This window comes from Physeter macrocephalus, chromosome 7, assembly GCF_002837175.3.
Source record: "Physeter macrocephalus isolate SW-GA chromosome 7, ASM283717v5, whole genome shotgun sequence".
Taxonomy (NCBI): domain Eukaryota; kingdom Metazoa; phylum Chordata; class Mammalia; order Artiodactyla; family Physeteridae; genus Physeter; species Physeter macrocephalus.
The window spans coordinates 144,567,372-144,586,299 of NC_041220.1; the positions used below are offsets into that span (position 1 = coordinate 144,567,372).

At 45.0% G+C, this 18,928-nt stretch overlaps 1 protein-coding gene across 1 annotated transcript in view; it reads left to right on the forward strand.

Moving 5' to 3' along the window:
• POLN (DNA polymerase nu) overlaps positions 1-18,928 on the forward strand; it is a 166,652-nt gene that overhangs the window by 81,059 nt on the left and 66,665 nt on the right. The gene's annotated exons all lie outside the window — the stretch shown is intronic.

An 18,928-nucleotide genomic window follows, 5' to 3' on the forward strand; every position in this document is an offset into this window, starting at 1 on the left:
GATCACTTATCTGTTCTTCTGCCTCAGTTATTCTGCTATTGATTCCTTCTAGAGTATTTTTAATTTCAGTTATTGTGTTGTTCATCACTATTTGTTTGCTCTTTAGTTCTTCTAGATCCTTGTTCAGTGTTTCTTGTATTTTCTCCATTCTGTTTCTGAGATTTTGGATCATCTTTGCTATCATTACTCTGAATTCTTTTTCAGGTTGGTTGCCTATTTCGTCTTCATTTATTTGGTCTTGTAGGTTTCTACCTTGCTCTTTCGTCTGTAACATATTTTTTTGTCGTTTCATTTTGTTGTTGTTGTTTTGATGGGTGGTGCTGTATTCCTGTCTTACTGGTTGTTTGGCCTGAGGCGTCCAGCACTGGAGTTTGCAGACAGTTAGATAGAGGTGGGTCTTGGTGCTTAGATGAGGACCTCCGGGAGGCCTCCCTCCAATTACTATTCCCTGGGGTCTGAGGTTCTCTATTAGTCCAGTGGTTTGGACTCGGAGCTCCCACCACAGGAGCTCAGGCCCTACCTACAGCCTGGGAACCAAGATCCTGCAAGCCGTGTGGTGTGGCAGAAAAAGAAAAAGAAAAAAAAAAGGAGCAATACAATAACAAAGAATAAAAATAAATAAAATTAGAAAGATAAGAACTATACTAGGAAAAATTAAAATATAATTGAAACAACTGCAACAAGGTAAAATAAAACCACAACAGAAAAAAGAAAAAAAAAAGGGGGGAGAACAAGCCAAAAGGAGCAGAACAATGACGAAGTATAAAGAATAAAATAAAATTAGAAAAATAAAAGATTTATTAGAAAAAATAAAAATATAAATGAATCAACAACAATGAACCAACAAGGTAAAACAGAACCCCAATCTAAAAGAGGAAAAAGAAAAAAAAAAAAGAAAGCCTTGGTGATGGGGGCGGAGTTTAGGCAGGGTTGTAACTTAGGCAAGGGCAGGCTTTAGGGTGGGGCAGGACCTGGGCGGGTGGGGGGTGACGTTCAAGCGTGGGGCGGGGCCTCTGCTTAGGACCTGCTCGTGGAAGGGGAGAGGCAGCACGTGGAAAGGAGGGCCTCTGGAGTGTGGAGTTACCACAGGAGCTCAGGCCCTACCTACAGCCTGGGAACCAAGATCCTGCAAGCCGTGTGGTGTGGCAGAAAAAGAAAAAGAAAAAAAAAAGGAGCAATACAATAACAAAGAATAAAAATAAATAAAATTAGAAAGATAAGAACTATACTAGGAAAAATTAAAATATAATTGAAACAACTGCAACAAGGTAAAATAAAACCACAACAGAAAAAAGAAAAAAAAAAGGGGGGAGAACAAGCCAAAAGGAGCAGAACAATGACGAAGTATAAAGAATAAAATAAAATTAGAAAAATAAAAGATTTATTAGAAAAAATAAAAATATAAATGAATCAACAACAATGAACCAACAAGGTAAAACAGAACCCCAATCTAAAAGAGGAAAAAGAAAAAAAAAAAAGAAAGCCTTGGTGATGGGGGCGGAGTTTAGGCAGGGTTGTAACTTAGGCAAGGGCAGGCTTTAGGGTGGGGCAGGACCTGGGCGGGTGGGGGGTGACGTTCAAGCGTGGGGCGGGGCCTCTGCTTAGGACCTGCTCGTGGAAGGGGAGAGGCAGCACGTGGAAAGGAGGGCCTCTGGAGTGTGGAGTTCCGGAGTTTGGAGGTAGGGCCCTGAGTGAGGGTGTGTGGGTGGGGTTTAGGCCCAGTGCATTGTAGGGGGTCTCAGAGGGGGTCTCCGAGTGTAGAGGTAGGGTGCTGGCTGGGGGTGTAGGGGCGTGGCTTGGGCTCTGCACGTGGGAGGGAGGCTTCCAGGGCAGAAGATTAGTCCCGGGTGCCCAGCAGGCTCCCCGGTGCCTAAGTGGACAGGGAAAGCAGAGGGCCCTGTTCCCTTCCGTTCCTTCATGCCCCTCCCCCACTGTCTCTCCTAGGGTCTCCCCCGTCCCCGCTGGACCCCTCACCGTGGGTGGGTCCCGCTGGGTGTAGGAACTCCTCCCCTCCCCCAGCCGCCCCTCAGGGGTGCCAGTCCCAGAGGTCCGGCCTTTACTTTCGTTCCCCCTTCCCTCCCTCCCACTCCCTCAGGACTCGTGTGGCTGGAGGGGGCCTCGGTGGGCAGAGGATCAGGCCCGGGATCTCAGCAGGCTCCTGGGGGCCCAAGAGGGCAGGGGAAACCTGGCCACACTCCCTTTTGATCCTCTGCCCTCCCAATGGTCCCCCAATTTCCCCCTTTGGGTGTGGGATCCCCTCCCCTCCCCCAGCCGCCCCTGAGGGGCGCCAGCCCCTCCTGCCTCCACTTCTCCTCCCTCCTCACTCCCCCTCATGCCACACATCCTACCCAGTTTCTTGGGGTTCCTCCATCCCCTTAGGTGTCCGTGGTCCCCCACCGGTGCCTGGTAGGTGCCCTAGTTGTGCGGAGACGCATCCTCCTAGTCCACCATCTTGACTCCACCTCTCTTTGTGAGTGTTTTTTCCTCTTAGTTTTCTTTATTTTTCTAAATATATGTCCAATATTTTATTAGCACATTTGTACTAGCCTTTTGGTACGTGAGTTGGAGCCAAATTAAGATTTTGTCATACTATGGGTAATAACTTCAATATGGTTGATGATTGCTTGACTCCTCGTGCTTCCCCCTGCCTTGAGCCTTTGTTCTCATTACCTCTGTTAGATACCTTTTCCACCCCTAGATCCCTTAGCATATCCTCCTCCAGGTATGAGTGGAAATTTAGTTTTGGGGTTTTAAAAATTTAATTAAATTTTATTTTTTTGGCTGCATTGGGTCTTCATTGCTGCGCTTGGGCTTTTCTCTAGCTGTGGTGAGCGTGGGCTACTCTTCCTTGTGATGCACGGGCTTCTCACTGTGGTGGCTTCTCTTGCAAAGCACAGGCTCTAGGCGCATGGGCTTCAGTAGTTGTGGCACTTGGGCTCAGCAGTTGTGGTGTACGGGCTCTAGAGTGCAGGCTCAGTAGTTGTGGCGCATGGGCTTAGTTGCTCTGTGGCATGTGGGATCTTCCTGGACCAGGGCTCAAACCTGTGTCCTCTGCATTGGCAGGTGGATTCTTAACCACTGCACCACCAGGGAAGTCCCGGCAATTTAGTTTTGAAGACATCTGTGGTTTTCCGTGTTTTGGCTATAATAAATAAAGCTGCTCTAAGCATTGATGTACAGATTTTTGTTTGAACTTAAGTCTTCATTTCTCTGGGATAAGCATCTAGGAGTGCAATTGCTGAATCATATTTAAAAAAAAATATATGCTGAATTTTATGTGCTAATATTTTAAAAGGATTTTTGTGTGTTTATTCGTGAGGGATATTGATCTGTTCTTATCTGGTTTGGTATCAGAATAATACTAGTTTCATAAAATGGGAAATGTTCCTTCCTCTTTCATTTTCTAGAAGATATTGTGTGGAATTGTGTTAATTCTTTCAATATTTGGTAGAATTTGTCAATAAAATCATCTGGGCCCAAAGATTTATTTTTGGAGAGTTCCTAAAATTTTGCGTTCAATTTCCTTAATATTTATTGGCTTATTGATATTATGTTTCATATTGGATGAATTTTTATTGTTTGTACTTTTTGAGAAATTGGTCCTTTTTTTCTGCGTTGTGAATTAATGTGTGTGTAATTGTTCATTAGCATTTCCTTATCCTTTTGACGTCTGTAGGGTCTGTAGTGATGCTCCCTATTTCATTCCCGACATTGGTAATTTGTGTCTTCTCTCTCTTTTCTTTGTCAATCTAGCTAGAGTTTTGTCAATATTATTGACTTTTTCAGTGAAGCAGCTATTTGTTTCATTGGTTTTTCTCTGTTTTCAATTTTATCAATTTCAGTTTTTCATTATTGCCTTTCTTCTGCTTGATTTGGGTGTATTTTGCTTTTCTTTTTCTAGGTTCTTAAGGTGGGATCTTAGATTATTCCTTTGAGACTTTTCCTTTTTTCTCATGTATGCATTTTTAGTGCTATAAAATTTCCTTCTCAGCATTGCTCTAGCTGTATCCCACAAATTTTGATATGTTGTATTTTGTCAAAGAAAAAATGCACCAGACAGAGTTAAACAGGCAAGGAAGAGTTTATTCAGGATTATTGCAATAAGGGAGAGAGATTGAACTACTCTAAATGCAGTGAAGACAGCTGGAGATTTATAGCTAATGGGGAGGGGAAGGGGTCAGTGGGTGGAGAATTACTAAGAAGAACTTGGTGAGGTACGAGGGGTTGGGGGATTCTTGCGAAACTTGCTAAACTTGGCCACAGTTTTTGTCTGTGATATTTGAAATAGTACAGTTCTTGCCTAAAAACCTCCTATCCTTCTAGAGAGTGCAGGCCTTTGTTGGGGCTTTTGGTCAGTGGCCATCAGCCTGTCTAGGTTACTGGCTTCTTCGACACCCAGTCTGAGACTTGTGAAGCAAAAAGAAACCCTGGGCCTCACCTTCATGTAACCCTTGGTCCTGTGGTCCCTAGCCAGTCTGCCTTACTCTCTCCACCTGCAGAGCTATCTTGTGTTTGTTTTACACATAATGGTTAGGGTTTTAGTTGTACCAGTGGCGGAATAGGGAGAGTGTCCATGCCTCTTCCTGGAAGTGTAGTCTCTTTATTGGCAGCTTTAAAGGAACAAAAGACTTGGTTGCATAAGGACGGTTTCAAAACACTGTCTGCTGTGTATTTCATTCCCAGCACCTCTTGCTCCTATGAGACTGCCCACCTTTGGGGATGAGGCCTCTATTTCTTCAGAAAGAGAGGGGGATACAGCTGAGGATAAAGAAGTCTGTGTTCAGCTCTGGCTTTCAACACAGAACTTGTGAAAGAGCACAGCAGAAACAAGAAAGTATCAGAAATGAAGATCACAAAGTGTTTGGGGTGGTTTTTTCTTTCTTTTTTTTTTTTTTTAATTTCAGAAGCTTCCCTTTAAATATCAAGACTCAGGGACTTGTACTTTCAGAGTTTATAATGTAAGGTATGCAAGATATGCTATATGGGCAGGTCCGCTTCGCTGGGAGGCATGAGAATGACTTGTGGGCTTGGAGGAAACGCTGAGAGGGAGACAAGCACCAGTGAGTATCTCCAAAAGGGCTCTGGCCTGGCCCCCTGGGGGAGAAGCCCAGAGGAGGGAATAGACCCCTGTAGATTATAACCCGTGGGGATGAGGCTTGGCTTCTAGCCCACAAGCCTGGGAGTTCCAAGCCAAGACAGGGCATGGGCGTTGGGCAGGGACCCTGAAGTGGCTTTCTCCTGCCAAGTCTCCATGGGCCCCAAGGGGCGTGAGTGAGAGCTGGAAAGTTCCCGTGGCCCCTTGGTCCTGTGGTCCTCTGTTGGGGAAATGCAGGACCACCATATTTGTCTGGGTCTGACTGGGCCACAGAGTGGGGCTGTGAGGCGGACAGTCCAAGGTCAAGTCCACACAGAGGAGGCATCTGAGTTTCAGCAGATCAGCAGTGTCCAGCGGAGCCAAGGCCAGGACCAGGTCATCAGGGGAGGGGCTGTTGGATGCTGGCCATGGTGTGATAACAGGCTTCACCAGCAGAAGCAACAAGGGCAGCTGGCCCCAAGCTGGTGACATAGGACCCACCCCTTCCTGATACCATGGGGTTTGTGGGCTCCTCCCCGCAGACACAGCCTGGGGCAGAGGGAGCATGACTGAGAGGGAAGAAGGGATGGGCTTTGAGGACTGTGGGTCCTACACTGACTGAGTGCTTTTCCCCAAGAGCCTAAACTGGTGATTAAAATACCTCTAATCCACGTATTCATTCAAATACGTTCAGCTGCAAATGACAGAAAATCAGACTAAATTGATCTAAACAATTAGGGTATTTCTTAGCATACCTGACTTAGAAGTCCAAGGAAGGGCTAGCTTCAGGCAAGGTTTGATCTAGCAGTCAAGTCATACAGGCAGGTCCAGCTTCTGTCCCCCATCTCTCAGCCTCTCTTCCTCAGCATCCCATCAGGTCTTGGGGATACCTGCTTAGTTTCTCTCCATGTAGCTTCCATGAAAAGGAGGGGGAAACATCTTTTGCAGACGCCCTCAGCAAGCATCTCCTTGCATCTCTGTCTGGAACTAGGCCATCCTTGAACTAGTCGCATGGCCACAAGATGGGTTCTGCTGGCTGGCGTAGAGAGGGGAGAGCCCTAGTGAAAATCTGAGTGCCATTTTCTAAGGAAAAAGAAAAAGAGCATGCTTCAAGGCCCAAAACAAGTGGCAAGATTATGATATTTTTCATGCTATCAGCAGAAATAAGGGTTACAAATTTTAAACCTACTACATAAGATAAATTTAACCAATATCTCTGAATGCACTAAAAGAGGGTAATGGATATTTATTACTTATCTTTTTAGTTCTAGCAGCAAATGTTCTATTCTGTCTTCCTCTGTGCCAGCCATCCTTACGTTGTTATTTGGAAAAGAGCCTTAGGAAATTTGTCTTCAGGCTCAGACTGTGCCACCAAGTGTAGAGGCCTGGCTTTCCTGATATAATATTTAAGCCCTATATTCATCAGTACCTACATAATGTTACAGTAGCTCATTTGGAAAAATTCTAGTCATGCTCTTTACATTGTTGGTGTGTGAATTTTTCAGCTTTGCTTATGACTATCCCTCCTACATGATACCCTTTAAATATCAAAATATTTATTAGCAAGATTTTTATAAATCAAATAATTATTGCTAAATCTGTGCCACTACTTGAAACCCAAATGAGATTTTTAAACCTCTGTTCATCTTCTTTTAAAATATTTATTTATTTAGTTAGTTGCACCGGGTCTTAGTTGCAGCAGGTGGACTCCTTAGTTGTGGCTCGCCGGCTCCTTAGTTGTGGCACGCATGTGGGATCTAGTTCCCCGACCAGGAATCAAACCCGGGCCCCTGCATCGGGAGCATGGAGTCCTGTCCACTGCACCACCAGGGAGGTCCCTCAGTTTCATCTTTTAAAGCACTGGTGGTGACCTGCAGCCGAACAGACCATCAGAGCCCAAGAGCCGGCAGGGAGAGGAGCCTGCTCCTGAAGCCACTCTGCCCGGGCCGCATCTCGGCCCCACTGGACCCCGCCCCCTTCCCTGCTTAGCAGAGGCTCACCCTTTCTCTGGCGGCCTCTCGCTCCGCCTGCACGGTCCCGCCGCTGCTGCTGGGCCGGGCTGCTGCCTACTTCTGTCCTTCCTCCTCGCCTGGCTTGGTCCTCCCACATCTGTCCCCTCTCCTCCAGGGTGGCCCCTCAGGGGCCTGTTTCCTGCTCCAACCCCCTCCTCCTCGCTGCTCTCACGCAGCCTGGCGCTCCTCCCTCCTCTGAGCCCACCGCGCACCCCACTCCTGCACCAGCAGCTCCCCACTTACATGCTCACGACGCTGGCACCTCTCTCTTTACTCAGCTCTCCTTCAGGGCTCTCAGACAAACAGTCACAGTCCCTGTCTCGGCTCCCCGGTAACTCCGGCAGGACTGCGTGTCTAGCTGATCACCGAGTACGTGGGGTCTGCCTCCTGGTCTCCCCTGCTCCCCACTGCCTCCTCCTTCCCCCTCCTAGGTCTCCACGCCCTAGTCCGTCCACCAGCCGCCTGCGCAGCAGCCAGAAAACCTCTCAGATGGTAGCCTGATGCTTCTTCAGGCTTCAGCCGCTGCCAGGCCTCTCGGGGGGAAATCTGGGCACCCTGCCTCCTTCTCCAGCCGCTTCCTGCTGCTCCCCACTCACTGATTCATTCATGAGCACGTCCTGTGTGCCAGACTGTTCACGGAGCTCGTGCTGAATGGACAAAAACCTCGGCCCTTGTGGAGTCTGGGGGGCTGGAGGGCACGAGCTGGACAGCAAACATACTAAATTAGTCATGATGTGGAAGATGATAAACACCGTGGACAGCACAGAGTCGGGGAAGGACCCAAAGCTCGGGGGAAGGTGGTGTTGCCTAGGGCAGTCAGAGCAGGACTGATGGGGTAGGCTGCCTCGTGGGGGAGCACAGCTGTTCGTTTATTCCTGACGGCCCAAGGTGTCTCACACAGCGCTCAGAAGATGCTGGAGCTGCTGTCATGTAGCGGCCAGGACAGAGGAAGCCAGCATGCTGGTTGTGGCCCCGCTGGATCACCTGAGGACCCACCGAAAAGACGGGGCTGCCGTCACGGTGCCTGTCTGTCCGCAGCCTCCTCCATGTTTTGCCTCCAGCGTGGAGACTTTGGCCAAACTGAAGGTGGCTGATCCCTGGACTAGCCGTTCTGCCCAGGCCACACATCCTGAGCAGAGGCGCTGTGGGCCAGGGCCCATGGGTGCACCTCCTTCCCCACAGTTCCAACTATTGCCTGCTCGGCACTTTCACTTACAACTAACTACTGACAATCGAACAGACGCCAAAGTATAGACTTAAAACGTCACCTCTGCCCCTTGCCTTTTGCTGAATGTGAAGCGAAGGCTGTTAACATTGAATTTTTCCAGATCAGTTCTCTTATTTTTTCACACGTGCCAGAGTTCACCATGAAAACGAATGCTAGGAGTGTGCCCAGGCTTCATCACTCCAGACACCAGCGGAGCCTTGGGCTGTGCAGAGCGGTTGACGGAAGCTGAGAAAAGGGGCTCGCTTGCAGAGCACAGCACATTTCCTGCGGTGGGTCTTAGCGTCCTGGAGAATCTGGCTGAGTTTCTTATACAAAGGACTTGGAAGTGGTTTTCATACATTTAAGTGTCCACATTAACGGCAGAAAATTTTATAGCCGACAGTTTGCTTTCAATTTCCACAGTTTGGGTAAGTTTCAGAACAGTTCCCCTGACGTGTGGTCACATCGCTGTGTGCCCACGCTGATGCTCATTCTGGAGGGTCCGAGAGGCTCATGGACCTGGCCCCGCCCACTGCACCTTGGACCCGGGAGGGTAACATCATCACTGATGGTGGAGCCAGGTTTCTCATGTTGCAGTAGAGAGGAGGTTAGAACGACCCATGTGGCGGATTAGAGTTGGAGACAGCAGTGTGGACTCACGTGTGGCTTCACACAGACACGGATGGCTACACCTAGAAACATTTATAGGTACGGTACACACACACAGGGCAGCGTACACGCACATATCTCCTTGCTCTGTCAGCTGAGAGGGCCTAGAGGCAAGGACACCCCCTAGCACCCAGATCTTGGCTTCTGATACCATCTCCAGTAAAAGCAACCAGGGCTCCTTGAGAAACGGCTGATTCTAGGACTGTGGCAGGAAACACACCAGATGAGCCTGGAGCATCCTGTAGCGCCAGAGAGTAAGGAAGTGATAAACACACACACACACACACACACTGTAGAGGTTAAGTCAAAGGGGCACAGGAGCCAAGTGAAAGAGCTCCCACTGGCCAGAGCCGGAATAATGTGAATAACAAAATAAATAATGTCATGTTGGATTATAACCCAAAGGATAGAATAAATGTCCATGAGTTCCTACGGTTATAAATAAGTGACTGAATAAATACATAAATAAGGGAGAAAAGATGAATCCCCCATGTAGAATAATTTATGTAGGTATTAATACTTTGCCCTCAAGAAGATGGAGCATAACTCACTCCCCACTCTCTAAGCATAGGGACTCTTTCCAAAGAGTATTGTATGAAAAGAGGAGAAAAAGGTAACTTTACAGTGGAGAAACGGAACAAACACACCTCAGCCAAGTGATCAAGGTCAACATCAAAAGTGATAAATCATATCGCTAGTCAGAACCCTTGTTATTATGATGTGATGAAGCACAATTTACCTCAGCAGCCTCTTCCTCCTCAAAACCCGCATCCCCATTCTAATCGTGAGAAAAACATCAGGCCAACCCCAATTAGGGATAGTCTACAAAACTACCTGACCAGCAGTCCTCATTTTTGTCAAGGTCAGCAGAAACAAGGGAAGTCTGAGAACCTGTCACAGCCCAGAGGAGCCTAAGGGGACATGACAGCTAAATGCAGTGTGGGATCCTGGAACAGAAAGTGGACATTAGGGAAATATTGAGGAAATATGAATAATTTATGGACTTTAGTTAATAATAATGTATCAGTATTGGGTTCATTAACTGTGACCAATGTACCATACTAATGTAAGTTGTTAATAATAGGGAGAACTGGGTGTGGGATATATTGGCGCTCTACTAGCTTCACAGTGTATCTCTAAATCTAAAACTATTCAAAAATTAAAATTTCATTTTTTAAAAAAGGTCAATATTCATTTATGATTAAAGCTCAATAAAGGGAGTAGTATAGAGGGAATGTATCTCAACATAATGAAGACCATATATGACAAGCCGACAGCTAACATCATACTGAGTGGTGAAAAGCTGAAAGTCTTTCCTCTGTGGTCAGGAACAAGACAAGGATGCCCACTCTCACGACTTTTATTTAACATTATATTGGAAGTCCTAGCCAGAGCAATTAGGCAAGAAAAAGAAATAAAAGGCATCCAAATTGGGAAGGAAGAAGTAAAACTGTCACTATCTGCAGATGCTATGATGTTATATATAGAAAACCCTAAAACACACACACACACACACACACACACACACACACACACACACACACAAACTGTTGGAAGCAATAAATGAATTCAGTAAAGTTGCAAGATACAAAATCAATATTAAAAAATCTGTTGTTTCTATACACTAATAACACACTATCAGAATGAGAAATTAAGAAAATAATCCCATTTACAATTGCATCAAAAATAATAAAATACCTAGGGATAAATTTAACCAAGGAAGTGAAAGACCTGTCAGTGAAAACCATAAGACGACGAAAGAAACTGAAGAAGGCACAAATAAATGGAAAGATATTCCATGCTCATAGATTGGAAGAATTCATATTGTTAAAATGTCCCTACCACACAAAGCATTCTACAGATTCAGTGCAATCTTTATCAAAATTCCAATGGTATTTTTCACAGAAATAAACAATCCTAAAGTTTGTATGGAACCACAAAAGACCCCAAATAGCCAAAGCAACCCTGAGAAACAAGAATGAAGCTAGAGGCATCATGCACCCTGATTTCAAACTATCTTACAAACCTAGAGTAATTAAAACAGTATGGTACTGGCATAAAAACAGACATATAGATCAATGAAACAGAATAGAGAGCCCAGAAATAAACCCATATATAGATGGTCAATTAATCTATGATAAAGGAGCCAAGAATATACAGTGGGGAGAGGATGACAGTCTCTTCAATAAATGGTGTTGGGAAAACTATACAGCTGCATGCATAAGGATGAAACTGGACCACTATTTTACACCATATACAAAAATTAACTAAAAGTGGATTAAGACTTGAATGTCAGACCTGAAACCATAAAACTCCTAGAATAAAAAACATAGGTGGTAAGCTCCCTGACATCAGTCTTGGCAATGATTTTTTAGATCTGACACCAAAAGCAAAAGCAACAAAAGCAAAAATAAACAAGTGGGACTACTTCAAGCTAAAAGACTTCTGTACAGTAAAGGAACCATTAACAAAATGAAAAGACAACCTACCAAATGGGAGAAAATATTTGCAGATCATATACATGATAAGGGGTTAATATTCAAAATATATAAATAACTTATAGAACTTTATAGTAAACAAACAATTCAATTTTTAAAATGCACAAAGGATCTGAATAGACATTTTTCCAAAGAAGACATACGGATGGCCAACAGACACATGAAAAGATGCTCAGCATCGCTAATCGTTAGGGAAATGCAAATCAAAACCACAATGAGATATCACCTCACACCTGCTATGATGGCTATTATCACAAAGACAAGAAATAACAAATGTTGGTGAGGATGTGAAGAAAAGGGAACACTCATACATCTTTTAGTGGGAATGTAGATTGATGCAGCCACTATGGAAAACAGTATGGAAGTTCCTCAAAAAAAAATTTTTTTTAATTTAATTTTATTTATTTTTGGCTGTGTTGGGTCTTCATTCCTGCACACAGGCTTTCTCTAGTTGCGGCGAGCGGGGGCTGCTCTTCGTCGCGGTGCGCAGACTTCTCATTGCAGTGGCTTCTCTTGTTGTGGAGCACAGGCTCTAGGCGGGCAGGCTCAGTAGTTGTGGTGCACAGGATTAGTTGCTCCGTGGCATGTGGGATCTTCCCGGACCAGGGATTGAACCCGTGTCCCCTGCATTGGCAGGTGGATTCTTATCCACTGTGCCACCAGGGAAGTCACCCTCAAAAAATTAAAAATAGAACTACCATATGGTCAAGCAACTCCACTGGGTATTTAGCCAAAGAAAAATTTAAAATTAATTTGAAAAGATATCTGCACCCCCATGTTCGTTGCAGCATTATTTACAAGAGTCAAGACAAGGAAACAACATAAAGGTCCATCGATGGATGAATGGGTAAAGAAAATGTGGCATATATACACAGTATAATGTTATTCCGTTATTAAAAGAATGAAATCTTGCCATTTATGACACATGGATGGACCTTGAGGGCATTATGCTAAGTGAAACAGATTGGACAGAAAAGGATAAATACCGTATGATCTCACTTATATGTGGAATCTTAAAAAACAAAACAAGAAAAACAAAACAAAAGAAAAAAACGAACTGATGCATATAGAGAACAGACTGGTGGTTGCCTGAGGCGATGAGTGGGAGGTGGGCGAAATGAGAGAAAGGGGTCAAAATGTACAAATTTCTAGTTATAAAGTGCGTAAGCCATGGGGATGTCATGTACGGCATGGTGACTATAGTTAATACTGTATTGCATGTTTGAAAGTTGCTAAGAGAGTGGATCTTGAAAGTTCTCATCACAAGAAAAAATGTCTGCAACCGTGTGTGGTGATGAATATGAAATGGACTTTTTGTGGTGATCATTTTGCAGTATATACAAATATTGAATATGTTGTATACCTGAAACTAACATGTCATGTCAGCGACACTAACATTTTTAAAAGGAGGGGAAGGGGAGCCAGGATCACCGAGGGGGGCAGATAGCATGCTGTGTTGGGGAAACTGCAGGGAGCTTGGGTTGGCTGGAGCTGGCGTGTCTGTGGGGCAGTGGTGAGAGATGGAGTTGGCAGTGGTGGTCAAGATCAAATCGTAGGGGCACGAACGCTACCTCTGGGATAGTGGAAAACCACTGAGATATTTGAAGCCAAGGGGTGAAAAGGTTGGTTTAGTGTTTTTGCAAGCTTACCCTAGTGGTAACCCTGTTCCCAGCCTGGGTGACTCTACTCTGAGGGGTGCTCTTTGGTTCCCCCTCCCAGTCAGAATGACAGCACCCTGTTATCGTCCTGCATGGGCACAGTTTGTAGTGACGCGACTCCTCTCTCTCTTTGTTCTCGATAAACTGCAGTGTAAGCCCCTCAGGGCAGGACCCATGTCTGTCCTGTTTTATTTATTCTTTGCCTCTCCCCACTAGGATGGAAGCTCCGGGGGAGCAGGAACTCTGCCTGCCAGGTCCACCACTTGTTTTCCCAGCTCCTAGCAGAATATCTGGAATACACTAGGAGCCCGATAAACAGTAGTTAACAGAGGGAATGATCGAGTTGCCTCACTCGTGGTTGGGAGAGTGTTGTTAGAACCCATGTAAGATGTGACCAGGACACGGGCAGCGGAAAAGAGGCAGGGAATGTGGAAGGGAAGATGTCCAGGAGGTAAAGCAGGTCTGGGCTATGCGGGGAGGGGGCCGGGGGGGAGGGTGCAGGGAGTGGACAAGAGCATCTAGAGCATCTAGAGACACATGTGTTGGACTTGGGAAACCAGCTGGAATGGAGGCACCATCTGTTAGCTGGTTCATTCATTCATTCATTCACTCATTCACTCATTCACTCATCTTGGGGGGCAGGTGGCCCATGGCTGTGTAGATACATAACACATTTACGTTGTGATGAGTGCCAAGGAGAAAATAAACCGGGAAATGGGAATAGAGAGGGATGGGGGGGTGCTGCTTTGGCTTAGATGTTCCAGGAAGGCTTCACTGAGTAGGTGACATTTGAGCTGTGGCTTCAAAGCTGAGAAGGAGCTGGGCCTGCTAAGGTCTGGAAGAAAGACCATCTAGTCAAAGGCTCCAAGTCAGGATCAGTTCCAGAGGATACGGCACCCTGTGCGATGCTAAAAGGCGTTCTGTGAAAAGGGTTCCATAGCAGACTAAATCTGAGGTATGCTGCAGGCCAAGCTCTTTTCAGGGCTTTACTTCACAGCATAGCTGAACGATCACCTGGTAGGGAATTTGCACATCGTGAGCTGCAGCCCCGACTCTGCCTCTTTCTGGCCTGAATCCACCTTTTGCTGCTGCAGAGCTCACCTGTCTCTGTCCGCGCCAGCAGCGTCCACGCTGCGACTGACGTCAACCCGCCCTCCTCTGGCACCGTTGCATGGACTTCAGTTTACTGTTTGGTCAGTTAACGTTCTCCCCGGATGGTAACCTTTCTCACAACACCACCCCTCTCACTTTGTCTCTGTCATTCCACACAGAAAAATACCTTCGGTGGTCACCTCGCACCCCTTAAGTGAAGGCTGTGCTCAGAAACTTGATTTCAAAGAGTACAGCATAGAAAGGGGGACGTAAAAATTAACTTTTCAGTGGAGAACTTAGCGAGCACCACCTGAGGTCAAGGTCGACGTCGGCGGTGATAGGTCATGTCGACGGCAGGTGCCGTTGACGTGGTGGCGCGCTTTGTCTCTGGGGTCTTCCTCCCCAAACCTGTAACCCCGGTCTGACCGTGAGAAACGACAACCAGATCCCAGCTGGGGGATATTCCGCCTGGCCAGCGCTCCTCGACACAAGGTCATAAAACGCAAACTCTGGGAAACTGCCACAGCCAAGAGGAGCCTAAGGAAACATGATGACTGAGCGTGATGTGGTGTCCTGGATGGGGTCTTGGAGCAGAAAGAGGACATGAGGTGACACCTGGTGAAATCCAAATAAAGTATAGAGTTTAGTTAATAATAGTGTATTGATGTTGGTTTCTTAGTTGTGTGAAAGATACCCTAGAAATGTAAGATGCTAGCAATATGGGAAATTGGGTGAGGGGCATATGGGGACTCCCTATACTATCTTCCTAACTTTTCTGTAAAACTGTTCTAAAATAAAAAGGTTATTTTAATTTAAAAAAAAAAAAACATTTAATGGGCTTCCCTGGTGGCGCAGTGGTTGAGAGTCCGCCCGCCGATGCAGAGGACGCGGGTTCGTGCCCCGGTCCGGGAAGATCCCACGTGCCGCGGAGCGGCTGGGCCCGTGAGCCACGGCCGCTGAGCCTGCGCGTCCGGAGCCTGTGCTCCGCAACGGGAGAGGCCACGACAGTGAGAGGCCCGCGTACCGCAAAAACAAACAAACAAACAAAAAACATTTAACATAATAGAAGATTCCATAGATGTTTTGGGGCCTCTCCGTCAAAATATTCTGGTTCCATTTTTATCAGCTGATTTATTTTAATAACTGTTTATCTCTAGACATATTTGGGACACTTCATAAAAGCAATTCTGATTGAAAGTAATTTATTTTTTCTTATTCGGTGATTGTATGTTCCTGTAGTCTCCAATCAGTGTGCACAACATTTTTATCTGGCTTGTTTTAGGTTGGCTTACGGGAACTACTGTTCCTCTTCTTTCCCTGCAACTTGACAGGGAAAGCCAGTGCTCGGGAGTTCCTTCGTAGCCTAGTGGTTAGGATTCTGGTTTTCAGTGCTGTGGTTCAGGTTCAATCCCTGGTTGGGGAACTGAGATCCCACAAGCTGCACAACGTGGCCAAAAAAACACAAAAAAACCAAAACCATATACAGAAAGAAAGAAAGAGAGCGAGAGAAAGAAAGAAAGGAAGGAAGGAAAGAAGGAAGAAAGAAGGAAAGGGAGAGAGGAAAGGAAGGAAGGAAGCAAGGGTTCATGGTTGAGCTTCTCTGCTGTCGTCAGATGCCAAAGCGCTCATTCATGCCTTGGCAAGTCACCATGAGCAGAATGGCCACTGTGGGATAATAGAAGAGAACATGCCATTTGAGATTAGTGGGAGTGCCTGGGAATTGGGCTAATGTCTTCAGCAACGGTGGAGAAGAAAAAGAGCTAAGAGCTAAAACCTTCAAGTGCCTTCTTAGGATGCATTCTTCCATGTGGTCGAAGGATAAAATATACATTTTAATTTTCCTTAAAATGTTCAAATTGAGACTTCCCTGGTGGTCCAGTGGTTAAGAATCTGCCTTCCAATGCAGGTGACGCAGGTTCCATCCCTTGTCGGGGAACTGAGATCCCACATGCCGTGGGGCAACTAAGCCCACGCGCCACAACTACTGAGCCCACGCACTCTGGAGCCTGCGCACCACAACTAGAGAAAAGCCCGTGCGCTGCAACGAAAGGACCCCACGGGACTTCCCTGGTGGTGCAGTGGTTAAGAATCCGCCTGCCAATGCAGGGGACACGGGTTCGAGCCCTGGTCCAGGAAGATCCCACATGTCCCGGAGCAACTAAGTCCATGCACCACAACTACTGAACCTGCGGGCCCTCATGCCACAACTACTGAGCCCACACACTGCAACTACTGAAGCCCACGTGCCTAGAGCCTGTGCTCCGCAACGAGAAGCTACCGCAATGAGAAGCCCACGCGCACAACGAAGAGTAGACCTTGCTCACTGCAACTAGAGAAAGCCTGTGCACAGCAACTAAGACCCGACGCAGCCAAAAAAAGGGCCCCACATGCTGCAACAAAAGATCCTGCGTGCCGCGACTAAGACCCGACACAGCCAAATAAATAATTTTTTTAAAATGTTCAAATTGTAGAACATATTTAACAAAGTGTGCTATATAGGTTAGATATTTAGTGAAGTTTCTGTTATTTTATTATTTGTTATATTGCAAAACATAAAAAGTGGCATTTAATTATTAAAAAGCTTCCTTCATATTCTTCTGAAGATAATCAATTTAAACTTAGCATTTCTGCTTTCTCAGGACAAGTAGGAAACTTATTTATCCCTCTTTCCATTGGTAAAGGAACTTTCATTAAAACTGATGTTTTATGTGCTGTGGGAGGGAAATGATTTCAGGAATCACGCCAGAACGACCCTGACACCACGCTGTGCTTACCAAGAGCTTCTAGCTGGGCACGTTAGTTACAGTCTGGTCTGATCCTGATTTGACATGCTATTGGGTAGAGAACACATTCTGTTTTATACAGCCATAGATGCTGACGTTACTCAAAGTGAGTAAATTTTATAGATGTTCTTTTATTAGTTTGAGAAAAGTCCTTTCTTTTCCTAGTTGAGTTGTTTTAATATGAATGAGTGTTGGATTTTGTCGAATGCTTTTAATATTCTGTGGTGGTGATGATGTGCTTTTGGTCCTTTATTCTACTAATCTGATGTATTATATTAATTATTTTTGGATTTTAAACCAACCTTGTACTTCTGAGATAAATCCCACTTGGTCATGGTGCATAACCCTTTTTACATGTTGCTAGATTCAGTTTGCTAATATTTATTGAGGATTTTTGTGTCTATTTATGGAGGATGTTCTATTTGGTGTCTGGCTTTAGCATCAGGATAACACCTCATGGAATGAGTTGGCCATGTCCTCACTCTGCCATTCTGGAAGTACCTTTCATTGCTGAATTTTTTGAGAGTTCTTTATATGTTTTGAATCCAACATGATTTGCAAAAAAAAGTTTGATGGAGTCCAGTGTTTCACTGTTTTCTTTTATGGACCATGCTGATGGTGTGTATCTAGCAACTCTTTATCTAACCCAAGGTTACAAAGATTTTCTCTTAAGTTCCCTTCTAAAAGCTTTAGAGTTTTACATTTTACATTTATGATCTGTAAATTATAGAATCAGCTTCTCGATAGTTATGAAAACTCCTGCTAGTATTTTGATTGGGACTGTATTAAATTTATAGATCAATTTGGGAGTCATTGGCATATTAAGGTTGAATATTCTAACCCATGAACATGGTATATCTTTCCATTTAGTTAGGGCTTTAAAAATTTCTTTCATCAGAATTCTGTAGTTTTCAACATACAGATTGATACCTAAATATTTTGGGGTGCTATTATAAATGGCATTGTTCATTTAATTTAAATGTCCAGTTATTCATTGGTACTATGTAGACATTGAATCGATTTTTGTATATTGACTTTATGTTGATACTTTGGTCAACTCATTTATTAGTTCTGGAAAGCTTTTTTGTAGTTTCCATGGGTTCTTCCACATATGAAATCACATCTTTAGTGAATAAGGGTCATTCTGCTTCTTCCTTTGTACTGTATGCTTTTCATTATTTTTTCCTTCCTTATTCTGCTGGCTAGGACCTCCTATATTATGTTGAATAGAAGTGTTGGGAGTGGACATCCTTGCCTGCTCCTGATTTTGAGGAGAATACACTGAGTTTTCCACCATCAGGGTGATGTTAGCTTTAGGTTTTGTCATAGGCTCTGCTTATCATGTTAAAGGAGTCCCTTCTGTTCCCAGTTTGCTGAGAGTAGTTTTTGTCATGAATGGATATTTAATTTTGTCAGATGCTTTTTCTGCATCTATCAAGATGATCATGTGACTTTTCTTCTCTAATCTCTTAATATGCTGAATGACATTGATAGATTTTCAAATGTTGAACCAGCCAAGGCTGGGGTTAGGGGGATTAACCCCACTTCGTCATGACGGATTGTCCTATTGTTGGATTTGATATGCTAATATTTTGTTTAGGATCTTTGGTGTGTATATTCATGCAGGATCTGTAGTTTTCTTTTCTTGAAATGTCATGTCTGGTTTTGTTATTAGGATATTATTGACCTCATAAAATGAGTTAGGAAGTATTTCATCCTCTTTTTTTTTCTGGTAGGGATCGTGTAGAACTGGTACAATCAGCAAGCACTAAGACCAAGGCCGGTGCCAAGTGCCAAGAGCAATAGCCTTGGTTAGAGTGGAGAGACCCAAATACTCATCTTAAAATACCTTTTTTTTTTTTTTTTTTTTTTTGCGGTACGCGGGCCTCTCACTGTCATGGCCTCTCCCACGGCGGGGCACAGGCTCCGGACGCA